Source organism: Phoenix dactylifera, chromosome 3 (assembly GCF_051530095.1).
Source record: "Phoenix dactylifera cultivar Ajwa chromosome 3, Ajwa_hap1_PhDact_Kaust_v1.1, whole genome shotgun sequence".
Classification (NCBI taxonomy): Eukaryota; Viridiplantae; Streptophyta; class Magnoliopsida; order Arecales; family Arecaceae; genus Phoenix; species Phoenix dactylifera.
The window spans coordinates 41083256-41095731 of record NC_143192.1 but is presented as its reverse complement, the minus strand read 5'-3'; the positions used below and the strand labels follow the sequence as shown (position 1 = coordinate 41095731).

At 50.1% G+C, this 12476-nt stretch overlaps 1 long non-coding RNA gene across 1 annotated transcript; it reads right to left on the bottom strand.

Moving 5' to 3' along the window:
* Positions 1-8717: 8717 nt before the first annotated feature.
* LOC148714387 (uncharacterized) lies at positions 8718-9323 on the bottom strand. Its single transcript, XR_015976365.2, has 3 exons — positions 9305-9323; positions 8888-9217; positions 8718-8784 (listed from the first exon to the last, which is right to left on the bottom strand). It is a non-coding gene; the product is annotated as an uncharacterized LOC148714387 (long non-coding RNA).
* Between the last annotated feature and the right edge of the window lie 3153 nt (positions 9324-12476).

Here is a 12476-nt window from a genome sequence, read left to right as displayed (position 1 = left end):
GCATCTGAACTTTAATTCAGGACCCAGCTGGGCTTAATGCTGCTTTCCCAGGCCTGGGCTAGGGCCTAGGGGTTGTTTGTCATCTAAACAATGGGTAGGTTTCTGAAGGAAAGAGACAGCCTAACGGCTCTTGAGAGAGAAACTCTGGTTCTAGAGAGAGAAGCCACCCAACGGCTACTATCCCTAGTTGTTCTGCAGCCTAACGGCTAGTCCTCACGGCCACCTGCTTCTCCGGCGAGGTCACCGGCGGCCTTCGGCGAGGTCCTTCTCTGTGGGGGGCACGGGAGTCGTCTGCGGGCTGAGGAGGAGCCGTCTTTCTCTTCCTTGACATTTCCATTTCTAACTCTCTGTGTGCAGGTCTGGGGACCAGCTTCGCCGGAGCTGCGCCGATGGATCAGCAGGCGGGCCCTTCGGGGACAACGACAGATGCGGCAGTGGTGGCGGGCAAAGGAATGGGCAAAAGCCTCGCTGGAGCTGCGCCGATGGATCAACAGGCGGGCCCTTCGGGGACAAAGACATACGCGGAGGTGGTGGCCGGCAAAGGTACGGGCAAAGGTAAGGTTAAAAACCTTGCGGGACGGGGGGAGACATCTAGGGTTCCGGCGAAGCTGGGGCCATGGGTGACTCACTGGCCCTCGGAAGCGGATGTGGCTCGGTTGAGTCGCCGCTTTCCGACGGTTTTCGAGCCGTCGGAGGCGCCCATCGAGGCCGCTCGCAAGGAGTGGGATGGCCTCTCGGTGGTGGTCCGCAGCCTCGGCCGTCGGGTGCCGGCCGAGTGGGTGGCCAAGGATGTGGCCACCCGAGGAAGATTGGCAGGGAAGGTGGAGGCGGTGCCGCTAGCCGATGATCACCTTGCCCTGAGACTTGGGTCGTCGGCCGACCGGGACAGAGTGCTCAATGGCGGCCCATGGGTGGTGGCGGGGCAACTCCTCGCCATGGAGCCGTGGATGCCGGAGTTTGTGCCGGGGGAGGTGCCCGTGAAAACGGCCGCTGTATGGCTCCGGCTACCCCGGCTCCCGCCGGAATATTGGTCGGCCGCGACCATACTGGAAATAGCATCCCAAGCGGGGCGGCCGCTCGCCGTTGATGGGGTGACCGAACAACGGCGAGCCATGGGCTTCGCCAGGGTGAAGGTGGCGATCGATGCCACCGAGCCCCTTCTTCCCGGGGTTCTGATTCGGGGGAAGACGAGGGTGCGGTGGCAGCCCTTCGTCTTCGAGAACATCGGCGATTTTTGTACCGGGTGTGGCAGGGTGGGCCACTTGGTGAAGGTGTGCTGCTATTCGGCGTCGGAGCAGTCGGAGGAGGTGGGGGTGGACTTGGGGGCTTCTCATGTAGGGCCGGCGATGGGAACCGGGGAGGTCGACCAAGGGCTGATTTTCGGGCCTTGGCTAGTGGCAAACCGATCCCGGCTCCCACGAGGGCCGCCGCCGCCGCCGCCGCCGCTGCCGCGACCGGGGAAGACGGCCGAGCCGAAGGCTAAGGCGCCCTCGCCTCGGCCGCTGACTCCGGAAGACCGGGCTACCCCACCGGCCATACCCGCTCCGGACCGCGACGGTTGGCAGAAGCCAACCAAGATCGCCCGTCGCCACTCACCGCTGAAATCGCCGACGGAGGGGGTGGGCGACGGAGCACCGGAACCCTACCGCGGTAACAACCGAGTCGACTCGGCGTTTCAACCCCGAGTTGGCCTGGTTGACCCGGACGGTGGGCCTGGTATGCCTGGGCCGGACGTGCACTGGGCTGGCCCGGTCGCGATACCTGGCCCGCTGATCGACGCGGGTGGGACCATGGGCCCGTCGGGCAAGCGGCCCAGGGATGATGGGCCGCGACTCGATAAGGGCCCATGGGGGTCCTTTGGGATGGGAAGGGCACGTGCACGTGCGCTGCGCGTGGTGCGCACGGCACGTGCGCGCGCGCGTGTTGTCCGGGTGTCGATGGCGCCCAAGGGAGCGCGCGACTCAACTAGGTCGCGCGCTCACAGGGGATCCCGCGCGCCCAAATGCCCCATGATCCCGCGCGCCCAGGGGCTTGGCGGGCTGCGTGGGGCCTGCGGGCCGCGCGCGCCTGGCGGGCCGCGTGCGCCTGCTGGGCCGTGTGCGCCTAGTGGTCCAGGCCTGCCTGGCGGGCCGCCCATCCTGGCTGGGCCCCGTGGGCGGGTGGCTCCGATTGAGCCTGTTTGTGGGCAGGTTGACCCCGGGGCTGTCCTGTCGGGGCTTGGTCCTTTCCAGTTTGGCCTTATGGCCGAGGGTATGGGTCTGGCGAGTAGTCATGGTGTGATAGAGCCGGAGATTGTTGGAGAGAGGCTCGGGTCACCAGGCGCACTGAGTATGCCTGAACTGATGGACACCATCGAGGGTCCAGCACGGGGGGCAGCTACAGTATTCCGGTTTGGTTCCCCACCCCAGGTGGAGGAGAGATCCCGGCCGGAGACCTCTCTGGCAGGCACTGGAGTCATAGTATACCCCCCGCAGGAGTCTAGCCCGGGAGAGCGCGACCTAGGCGGTGGGGCCCACGGGGCAGGGGGTCGGGTTTTAGTCAGCCACCCTAAGGCTGAGCAGCTGGCTCAGGCCGGCCGGGAGGGGATGGCCCGAGGGGATAGCAGGGAGACCAGAGATGACCGGGTAGCGGTCGCAGGGACTACCAGTACACTGTCGGTGGATCATCCGACGGTGGTGCAGAGAGTCCGAGCGGCTGTTATGCGGGCTGTCTCCGGAGTGAGCGAGGATGACGGTCAGCTAGGGGGGATGCACTCCGAGGTAGTGCTGGACCCGATGGCCCAGGGGGCGGATGAGCCTGTGGCCGACCTCTCAGACTTTTCTCCATGAGGATCCTAGCTTGGAATTGCAGAGGGGCAGGTAAGCCGTCCTTTAGGACGTCGTTCAGGAGGTTAGTGCAGGTCCATAGCCCAGAGATCTGCTTCCTCTGCGAGACGCGACTATCTGGTAACGGACTTCGTTGTGTGCAGCGTCGTCTGGAGGCCGATTGGGAGTCCTATGCGATAGACTCCCAAGGACTTTCAGGGGGCATTTTAGTATTATGGAAGCGGGGGGTGGCGTCTGTGGATGTCTTCCACAACTACCCCCAACAGGTAATCATGATCATTACCGAGCCTGATGCGGCTCCATGGGTTTTGTGTGGGGTGTATGCGAGCACTGATTATAGAAATCGGAGGGTTCTCTGGGACGAGATTACTAATCTGGTTGCCCAGGGGTTTCCGACCATGGTGATAGGTGACTTTAACTGTATCTTAAGTGCGAGTGAGAAGAGAGGGGGACGACCCTTCACCGATACAGTAGATCGTAGAGAATTTCGGAATTTTGTATCTCAGAATGGCTTAGTGGATCTGGGTTTCTCGGGACCGCGATTCACGTGGTGTAACAACCAGTCTGGTATGACTAGGGTTTGGGAGCGGATAGATAGGGCTATGGCGAGCCCCGATTGGATCATCCGTTTTCCCACCTACCAGGTCAGACACTTATCCCGTATTGCCTCTGACCATTGTCCACTGTTGTTATCGACAATTTCGGATACTGGCCATCACAGCCCTTTCCGTTTTGAGAAGGTGTGGCTGTCCTACCCTCAGTCCTGGGATATCGTTCGGGAGGCATGGTCCTTGCCGGTACACGGCAATGCCATGCAGAGGGTATCACGAAAATTGGAACTAACTAAGAGGCGGCTCCGTCGTTGGAACCGCGAGGTTGTGGGAGATATTTTTAGGAAGATGGAAGTGGTAAAGGCTGCCATTAGCAATCTTCAAAGCAGGGAAGATCAGGAAGGTGAGCTCCCGGAGGCAGACATGAGAAGCCTACGGGGGTTACTTGCTGATCATCACTCGTTGCTACGGCAACATGAGGTCTTCTGGAGACAGAAGTCCAGGGTCCAGTGGATCAGAGAGGGAGATCGGAATACCAGTTTCTTCCACCGGACGACGGTCATCAGGAGGCAGAGGAACATGATTCGTTCCCTGCGAGATGGGACTGGTCGTCAGGTGGAGGGGGAGGCTGAGGTTAGTCAGGTACTGCTAGATTTCTTTCGGTCCAGATGGACGGAGGATAGAGATCCCGGGGATGTCGGCCAGCTCCCGAGGGCGGATACGCAAATCGGAATGTCGGAGAATGCACTTCTGGTTCGACATGTGACAGGGGAGGAAGTGAAGGAGGCGGTCTGGGCCCTTGCAGGGGACAAGGCCCCAGGGCCGGACGGCTTTCCACCCTTCTTCTTTAGGAGATATTGGGGTGTCATCCGGGTTGCAGTGGTGGAGGCAGTACAGCACTTCTTCAGTCAGGCAGTGATGCCTGATGATTGGAGAGCTACCTATGTCGCGCTGATACCTAAACGCCAGGATGCGAGGGAGCCCAGCCATTTCAGGCCCATCAGCTTGTGCACAACCCTTTATAAGGTGGTGGCAAGGATAATGGTGGGTAGGATGAAACATCTGCTGCCAGGCCTCATTTGCCAGGAGCAAGGTGCTTTTGTGGGGGGTAGGAATATTTCTGATAACGTCATGTTGGCCCAAGAAATGATGTGGGATTTGCGACGGGCCTCTAAGCGAAGAAGCTTGATGGCTGTCAAGCTGGACATGGAACGAGCTTATGATAGGATTCGGTGGAGTTTCTTACGATGCGCATTGGAGTGCTTCGGTTTTCATGAGACCTGGATTGAGTGGGTGTTGGGGTGTGTCCAGGGATCGAGATTCTCCATCTTGATCAACGGTACGCCCTCCCCTTTCTTTAGGTCTACGATGGGGCTTAGACAGGGATGTCTGTTATCCCCATATTTGTTTATCATCTGTTCAGATGTCCTGTCTCGGGCTCTGCGGGATGCTTGTGCTAACCGGGAGCTGGAGGCGTTTGTTCCCGCCCCAGGGTCTCGGTCTATATCGCATCTACTATTCGCAGACGATTGCCTACTCCTGGCCAGGGCGCAGGTAGAGGATGCACGTGTACTCAGGAGAGTTTTGGCGGAGTACTGTGCTATGTCGGGTCAGAAGGTTAACCTTCAGAAGTCAACAATCTCCTTCAGCCCTAGCACTGAGCATAGGGTCAGACAGGAGATTCGGGGGTTACTTGGGATGCCGGCTCAGGACGGGATCTGGAGTTACCTGGGAGTACCCATCACGGGTCGGAGGTTACGGGTGGCGGAGTGTTCAGGTCTGGTGTAGAGGATCCAGAGCAGACTGGAGGGGTGGAGGGCATCTTCACTTTCCATGATGGGTAGATTGACGCTGATTAGGTCAGTGCTAGCTTCCATGCCTGTCTACCTTATGGCCAACACAGTAGTTCCGAGAACAGTGCTTATGAGGATTGAGCGGCTACTTCGGAGCTTCCTGTGGGGGTCGTATGGAGGGGGTCACGGGGTGCATCTAGTGGCATGGGAGAGCGTTTGCCTACCAGTGAGAGAGGGTGGCCTCGGGGTCTCGTCTCTGGTGGAGCGACGTGAGGCGTTGATTGCCCGACATGCAGCTCGATTCACGCTGGAGCCACAGGGATTCTGGAGTCAGACTATGGCTACCAGATATGGCCGTACTGGCACTGCAGGGGCGGTCCGCAGTGGGCGTCGCTGCTCTTTCATGTGGCGAGAGATTGCCAGATACCTTCCCATGGTTGAGGAGAACACTAGATGGTTGATAGGAGATGGGCAGAGTATTGATGTGGTTGGTGACTCATGGGTGGGTACCCTACCCTTGAGACGTTGGCCGACTATGGTTGATACCGAGGCAGTGGAGGGACTGCGGGTTTGTGACCTCCTTGTCCCGGGCGGGGCTGCCTGGGATGAGGAGAGGGTGGGTTACATGTTTGGGGCACACTTGGCTGAGAGGGTTAGGTCCCTTCCGATCCCGGGGCATGCGGGTCCGGATACCCGGGTGTGGAGCATGTCGTGTAGGACCGGAGTGAGGGTGGGGGACCTCTCCCGTGTGCTCCGGCCAGAGCATGAGCCAGGGCCGGATTGTGCCTGGGTCTGGCGCCTAGGCCTCCATCCGAGGGTCGCACTGTTCTTATGGAAGGTCGCTTGGGTTCGGCTTCCGACAAGAGCAGTATTGAGTGAGCGGGGCTTGAGGTTGTCCCCAGAGTGCGTGGCATGCGGAGCTGAGGAGTCGGTGGACCATGTACTGTTTCAGTGCAGATGGGCGAGGGCGGCGTGGTGTACGGCGGGGCTGCCATGGGATGGTTGGACCCAGGGGGACCAGTTCTTACGAACTATCCGCTGGTGGTCGGGTAACCCATTGACTCGCCAAGAGGCGGTTAGAGCGACCTGCACAGCATACCAGATATGGCTGGCTAGGAATGCTCGAACCTTTGGTGAGCAGAGCAAGTCGCCAAGGCTCGTGGCGGAGAGCGCCCGGGCGCAGGCGGCAGAGTTTAGTGGTCTCTTCTCCTTAGACGGACTTTTGATAGCTCGGGATATCTGGGGTTCCCCTTCTGCCTCGGCAGCTTCTCATACGGTGTTTTTCACCTGAGAGCCCCCACCCCCAAGCTTCCTCAAAGTCAATTTTGATGGGTCCGTGCTGGATGGTGGCACGATAGGTGGAGCGGGTTTTGTTATTCGGGACCCTACCTCCAGGGTTGTGGCGGCAGGAGGCTGTCAGGTATTTGACTGTACGGTCTCCGGAGCGGAGCTGAGAGCTGCCTGGGCGGGCCTTCGACACGCTCAGCATGTGCTCTCAGCTAGATCTGTCATCTTGGAGGGTGACTCGGCTACGGTCATTAGTTGGATCCAGGGGGGTCTGAGAGCCGGTGCTACCGACCATCCCTTAGTCCGCGATATCGGGTTGATGATGAGGGACGGAGGGGTGGTCCAGGCGAAGCATGTGTTTCGAGAAGCCAATGGGGCTGCGGATTGGGTGGCCACGTATGTGGCCAATCATGCCAGTAGCACCTTATGGGCTGGGGACGGGGAGCTGCCTCGGGAGCTCCGGGACGTCTTGTTTTCCGATTTTATTGGGTGTATCCGTACACGTGTTGTATAGATCGCCCGGTTTAGAAAAAAAAAAAAAAAAAGGGTCGAGTGCCCAGCTGTCCGCAGCTCATCTCGCTCAACGGTCAACAGCTCGGTAGCTTGCCAATGCAAAAGTAACTGAGGTGGCATCACGTTTCTGGAACCGAAATAAAGGTACAAGATGATCGATTTCCTGAAATCCAATCACAGGATGCCATGTCAACATATAAAAAGTTACACAGCGGGTTCATTGCTTTTAGAAAGACTCGTTGATTCCATACTTTCCGGCTTCTCCTCCCACCCTCTTCCACATCTTTCAGGCGACCCCTCGCACCTCCCGGAAAACATGGAGCCACGCGTTCCAATGATAGTGGTGGGTAAATTAAACCGATTTAATCTGTTTGCAAGGTTAAAATTTTTAAAAAAGTACCGTCACATGACACCTGTCCCATCCTGCCAGATGCCAGTGCACGAGACTTGTTTCAGCGACCGCCCGCCGATTTTGCTTTGAAATTTTTAAATGTGAAAGTTGCAAAGCACGAGAGCGGGAGGAAGATGCCGTGGAGGGGTCCCCATTGATTGATTTGGATTTTGGAGACGACGGACACCGCCTTGGAAGATGGAGAGGCAGGGGGGAGTATTTTGACCATGTCGTCAGCCTTAGTAGAAGGCTTTCTTCTCGGAGGCTTCCTCTCGGTCACGACTCACGAGACTTTCTTGGGCGAGTTCTTTCCCCTTTCTCCGTTTCTCCAAGGTTAAAGCAATATACAGTCACCATGGATGTGTACTCGCCTTCCACTGTTGATTGAGTTTATCATGTCAGCCATTGTTATGTTTGTGGAAAGCATAAGCAACATCGGCTCTATCAAAAAAAATTAGTATAAAAATGCTGGTGGGCGAATGAAAAGCTGCTTTAAGTATGATGACCCGGCATAAGTAGTAGATGGATCCACCCATGTCTTGCACATGATGCTGAAGAAACAGAAGAAAGAAAAAAAATCTCATGCAGTTCGCTCGGAAAAGCAAACGCACTACAAGAATAATGGTCATTAGCGACGCATTTTTTGGCCTTTAACGACGCTTTTAAGCATCGCTAAAAACCATCCCGACGCTTTCGTAAGCGTCGGCAAAGCGTCGCCTATGCTACAGTGGAGAAAATGTTTTCCGACGCATCGAAAAGCGTCGAAGGCTTTCCCGACGCTTCTTTGCGTCGGCAATTTCAAACTTAGCGACGCTTTAAAGCGTCGGTAGCTAGCGACGCTTTTAAGCGTCGCTAATTGATTTCTGGTCGACATTTTAGCGACGTTTTAAAGCGTCGCTAATTGATTTCTGGTCGACAATTTAGCGACGCTTTAAAGCGTCGCTAATTGATTTCTGGTCGCAATTTTAGCGACGCTTTAAAGCGTCGTTAGAATATTAATTTTTTTTTAAAAAATAATTTTTGAAATTTCTAAACCCTGTTTAAAAATACTACACATTACAGTTTTTTTAACCAAATGAAAAAAAGCCGGTCTTTCAAAGAGTACAAACTAAGCCAATCTACTGGTTCAGCGCGTAGCATCAGTGTTTCAATTGCAGTTCTATTCTGGTTAGCTAGGGAGAAACAGAAAGCAGTAAACATCCATATCCTGAGTGTCTTCATTTGTAGTAGGTTCTTGTCAGTGACTAGTAACTGATACAACAACAGAAGCAACAAATGCCTGCATTTCTCACCCTGGAACGAACCAAATACCTGAATTTATTGCTGCAGAATCTAGCAATAAAAAAATACATATAAACTCCAAAATAAATGCTTCAGGGGTCGCTAGCATCACCATCTCTACGTGCAGATGAACTATCAGGAACCTGTAATAAAAAAACTAAAGCAGTTAAGAATACGAAAATTATTAAACTCTTTAAGAAAAATATGATACTTATGCAAAATGTTCAAGTAGATGTAGTAATTTACCTGAGGAGGGACAAACTGATGCAACAAAGATGTAATCTGATTAATCTGAGCCCTCAAAGATTGCATCTCTGTCTGGTGGCTCTGCTTCAACTCTTTTATCTCTGCCTTCAGATCATTAACCTCTGCAGTGCTACTACTCTGTCTAACATCTTGAGTATATCTACTCACTGCAGACAACTGAGTGGGGGTAACTCCAACGCCATAACCCCTCACTCGACCATAACGCTCCGAGCCCATCAACTCGGTAAACACCTGAGCTTCGACACCTCTGGTGTTGCCGATTGAAGATGACTCTCCGATACGCTCTGAAATAAGGGATGTAGCTCTGTCCTATATCTCTCAAAAACAATCAAATTAATTTTTGAAAAATTAAAATATATAAAAAATCATTGCAGAAAATTATTAATAAATACATACAACTATATCTCTCGACTCCTCTCGAGATCCCACCTTAAATTAAATTACCTTGGATATGCAAGTCATCCATAACCTCCTAGCCTGGATGTTGCTGAGACTGGAACTCATGCTGAGACTCGGACTCGTGCTGCTGGGGCTGCTGGGATCGCATGGACTGAGCAGAAGAAGATCCCACCTAAGACTGCTGGAACTCCACATCTCTAAATCGTTTTCCTCGGTGCATTTTGTTACCTAAGCAAGTACTTAAGCAATTGAAATCTGTTTTAAAATGCAAGAGTAACTAATTTATTTCTGCAAGTAATTTATTTGGCATCAATATTTAAAAATGCAAGAGTAAATAATTATTTCTAATTATTTTCCAGGTAATAAAAATGCAAGTAAAAATGCTTGGGGCCATGAGTGTCAAATGAAGGAAAGAGAACAAGATTTCCAGGTCTGCATCAATATTTCTGTGTATTATGGCATGCCTTCAAGAGTACGTTAACAGCATAATCATCCCATATCTCTCACTGCAAACTAAAACTATCTGAGAAAGAAGAAGCCATTATTATTAATGGAGAAAGAAACGATACCTGTGGCGAAGATAATAGGATAATGTTCTTGAAATTCTCTAATGTCTTCAAAATTCATGACATCAAATTTGGCTATAGTGATTTCAAGAGGCAAAGCAAGAAGAGAAGACCACTGTGGATATTAAACGAATAGAAGTATCTGCCACACAACAGCTGTATTTCATCTCAATATGTAATTATATCATGATCACAACCATAACCATAGAAATCATAACTACAGTCAAACACAGAGATCAGACGCCTGGGCCAAATAAAAACAGAACCGGAAATACAAAACCAATAAATTAATAGAGAACAGCAACCGAACAAGACCAATGTTCATCGATGCTCAGGATCACAAAACAAAAATGACAATTGCATGCAATATTGGTATTACTACAGCCCCATGTTCTCTAATTCATCTACTTTTAAGACTTACAATGAGTAATAGACATCGATCATGCCTAACCAGTCCAAATTCAAAACTCCATGACTGTTAAAATGTTTTAAAAACATAACAATGCTGTGATAGTATATATGTGGATGCAAAGTGAAAATAAGCACATAAATCACAATCCATAAAAAAAGAATAAGCAGATTAGGCCAGAGCAGACAGAAAATTTCAAGCATCTAATTGCAAACAGTGGATGAAGCACAAACCTTTTCTCCAACTAGACATTGAGGTGTAGAAGAATGAAGTTTCAACAACTACTAATAAGTTACCCATGAGATTTGCAAGCTGCATTAAGCTCCCGACCTCCTCTCTTCTCTTGTTGCATGCAGAGTATGAAGTTCCTTATCATCTATAATCACTGAAGGCTAATTTATATTTCAAGAACAAATTTAAATATGAAGGTTAAATTCTATAATACTACTAATAGTTCATGTCCGGCTAATTTGAATGATTGGTGTTCACTGTTTGTGTCCACAGTCTGATAGGCAGAACTTGTACAATAAGAGCCGGTGCCTCCACCAAAATAATTCCAAGATCAAAGATCATTCATTACACATGACAACATAATATTCTTGTAATTATGAAAGGAGAGAATCCAAAATAACATACTGCAAAGCATAGGGAATGACAACATAATATTCATACGCTACTAGTAGAAAAGTCAGTATCGGTAACAGCTTACAAAGATACTCAAATGGAAAGAGCTATAAACAATGGTGCAAAAAATGTACACCTATTGAGAGCATTGTAAATAAAATAGTTCATGTATCTATTTTCTGTAATAAAAGTTCCAACACAATTGTCATTATAGGGGGTAGCCTCTTATTTGAAAGGAGCAATTTTCGTAAAATTACTTCTGATGGTCACAAATGTGTGGAAACAATGCAAAAGTAATGGTGATGATCTTATTCTAAAAAAAAAAAGAATAATCAGAGTTGCTGCATATATTAGGTTGCTATAATATATTTTTTTTTTCTTGGTTGTCGTATTACAAATAATGAGTTTCGCAGATTACTGCCTAAAGTGAATTATGGAGGGGGTAAGTTTCTTCTCAATCAGATCTTCTATTTAGGGCAACACCAACTTCAAATTCTTGCTATAGGACATGAGTACCTATCATGAACAATTGTAATTTAGAACATCTTTATGCTTAAAATAATTTATAGATAAAAAGATTAGTTAGTTTAGTTTTATGTTTTGTGTTTATTTACGTCAGAATAAAATTGCTTTTTAGGTCTGGCAGTCATTTATTTATGCCAAAATAAAAGTGTATTTTAGTCACTACTAAATGCTACTTAAAGTTCTATATATATATATATAGAATTATTGTGAAGATGCAAATATAAGGAGTTGGCACGGAAGGGGAGGAATTGGGACACATCACCTTTCCTTAAAAACCCGGAAAAGTGAATAAAGAGACTAGGTTATGTGATATGTCTAAAGCTATAAGCATATGTAGGAGAAATAATAAAAAGGAGGAAAAACTATATCCTCACTCCTATCTTTTATGTGTATAGAGCCAAAGCAGACACTGCTCACCTAACAAGGTCACTTATCCAAGGATAAGAAATGTCCTACAACCTACTAATCCCTATTTAAGGTAATCGTTGGAATATAATTAAGCCTTCAAAATTCATGGCTTCCTTATGGTATCCATACCATAAATCCTAAATTCTGTAACGATAACATGGTCAAGACATTTTTTCGGTAGGCTGGAAGCTCATCTTGCCTCATGCCTTGAGGCAAAGTTCTTTGAAAATGCCTTGAGGCTCATGGGGGAGGCTACATATAATGTGACACCTAGATCCAATGGAAGTCTCAATGATGGTCGACTTATCCTTCAAAATGATGGAAAAGTACTTTGAAAGTGCCATCAGTGCCAGCTAAACCAGGTATTTTATCTTAGAATATGCCCTTCACCACAAAGTGCAAAAGGTGAAAGCAAAAGATTTCCATCAATAAAAAAAGTATAGCCTATGACAATGATATGTTTTTGATATTTTGTTCTTGTAATTGTGCTGCTTTCTTTTGAGTATGAAATCATTTTACTAAATGAAAATGGTGAACACAGAGAAAAATATCCATCGTTGGAGCTATGAGAGTGTGAAATGCAGCCTATGAGAATAGTCATTGCCACACCGATGTTTAGAAGTGTAGAACTCTAAGA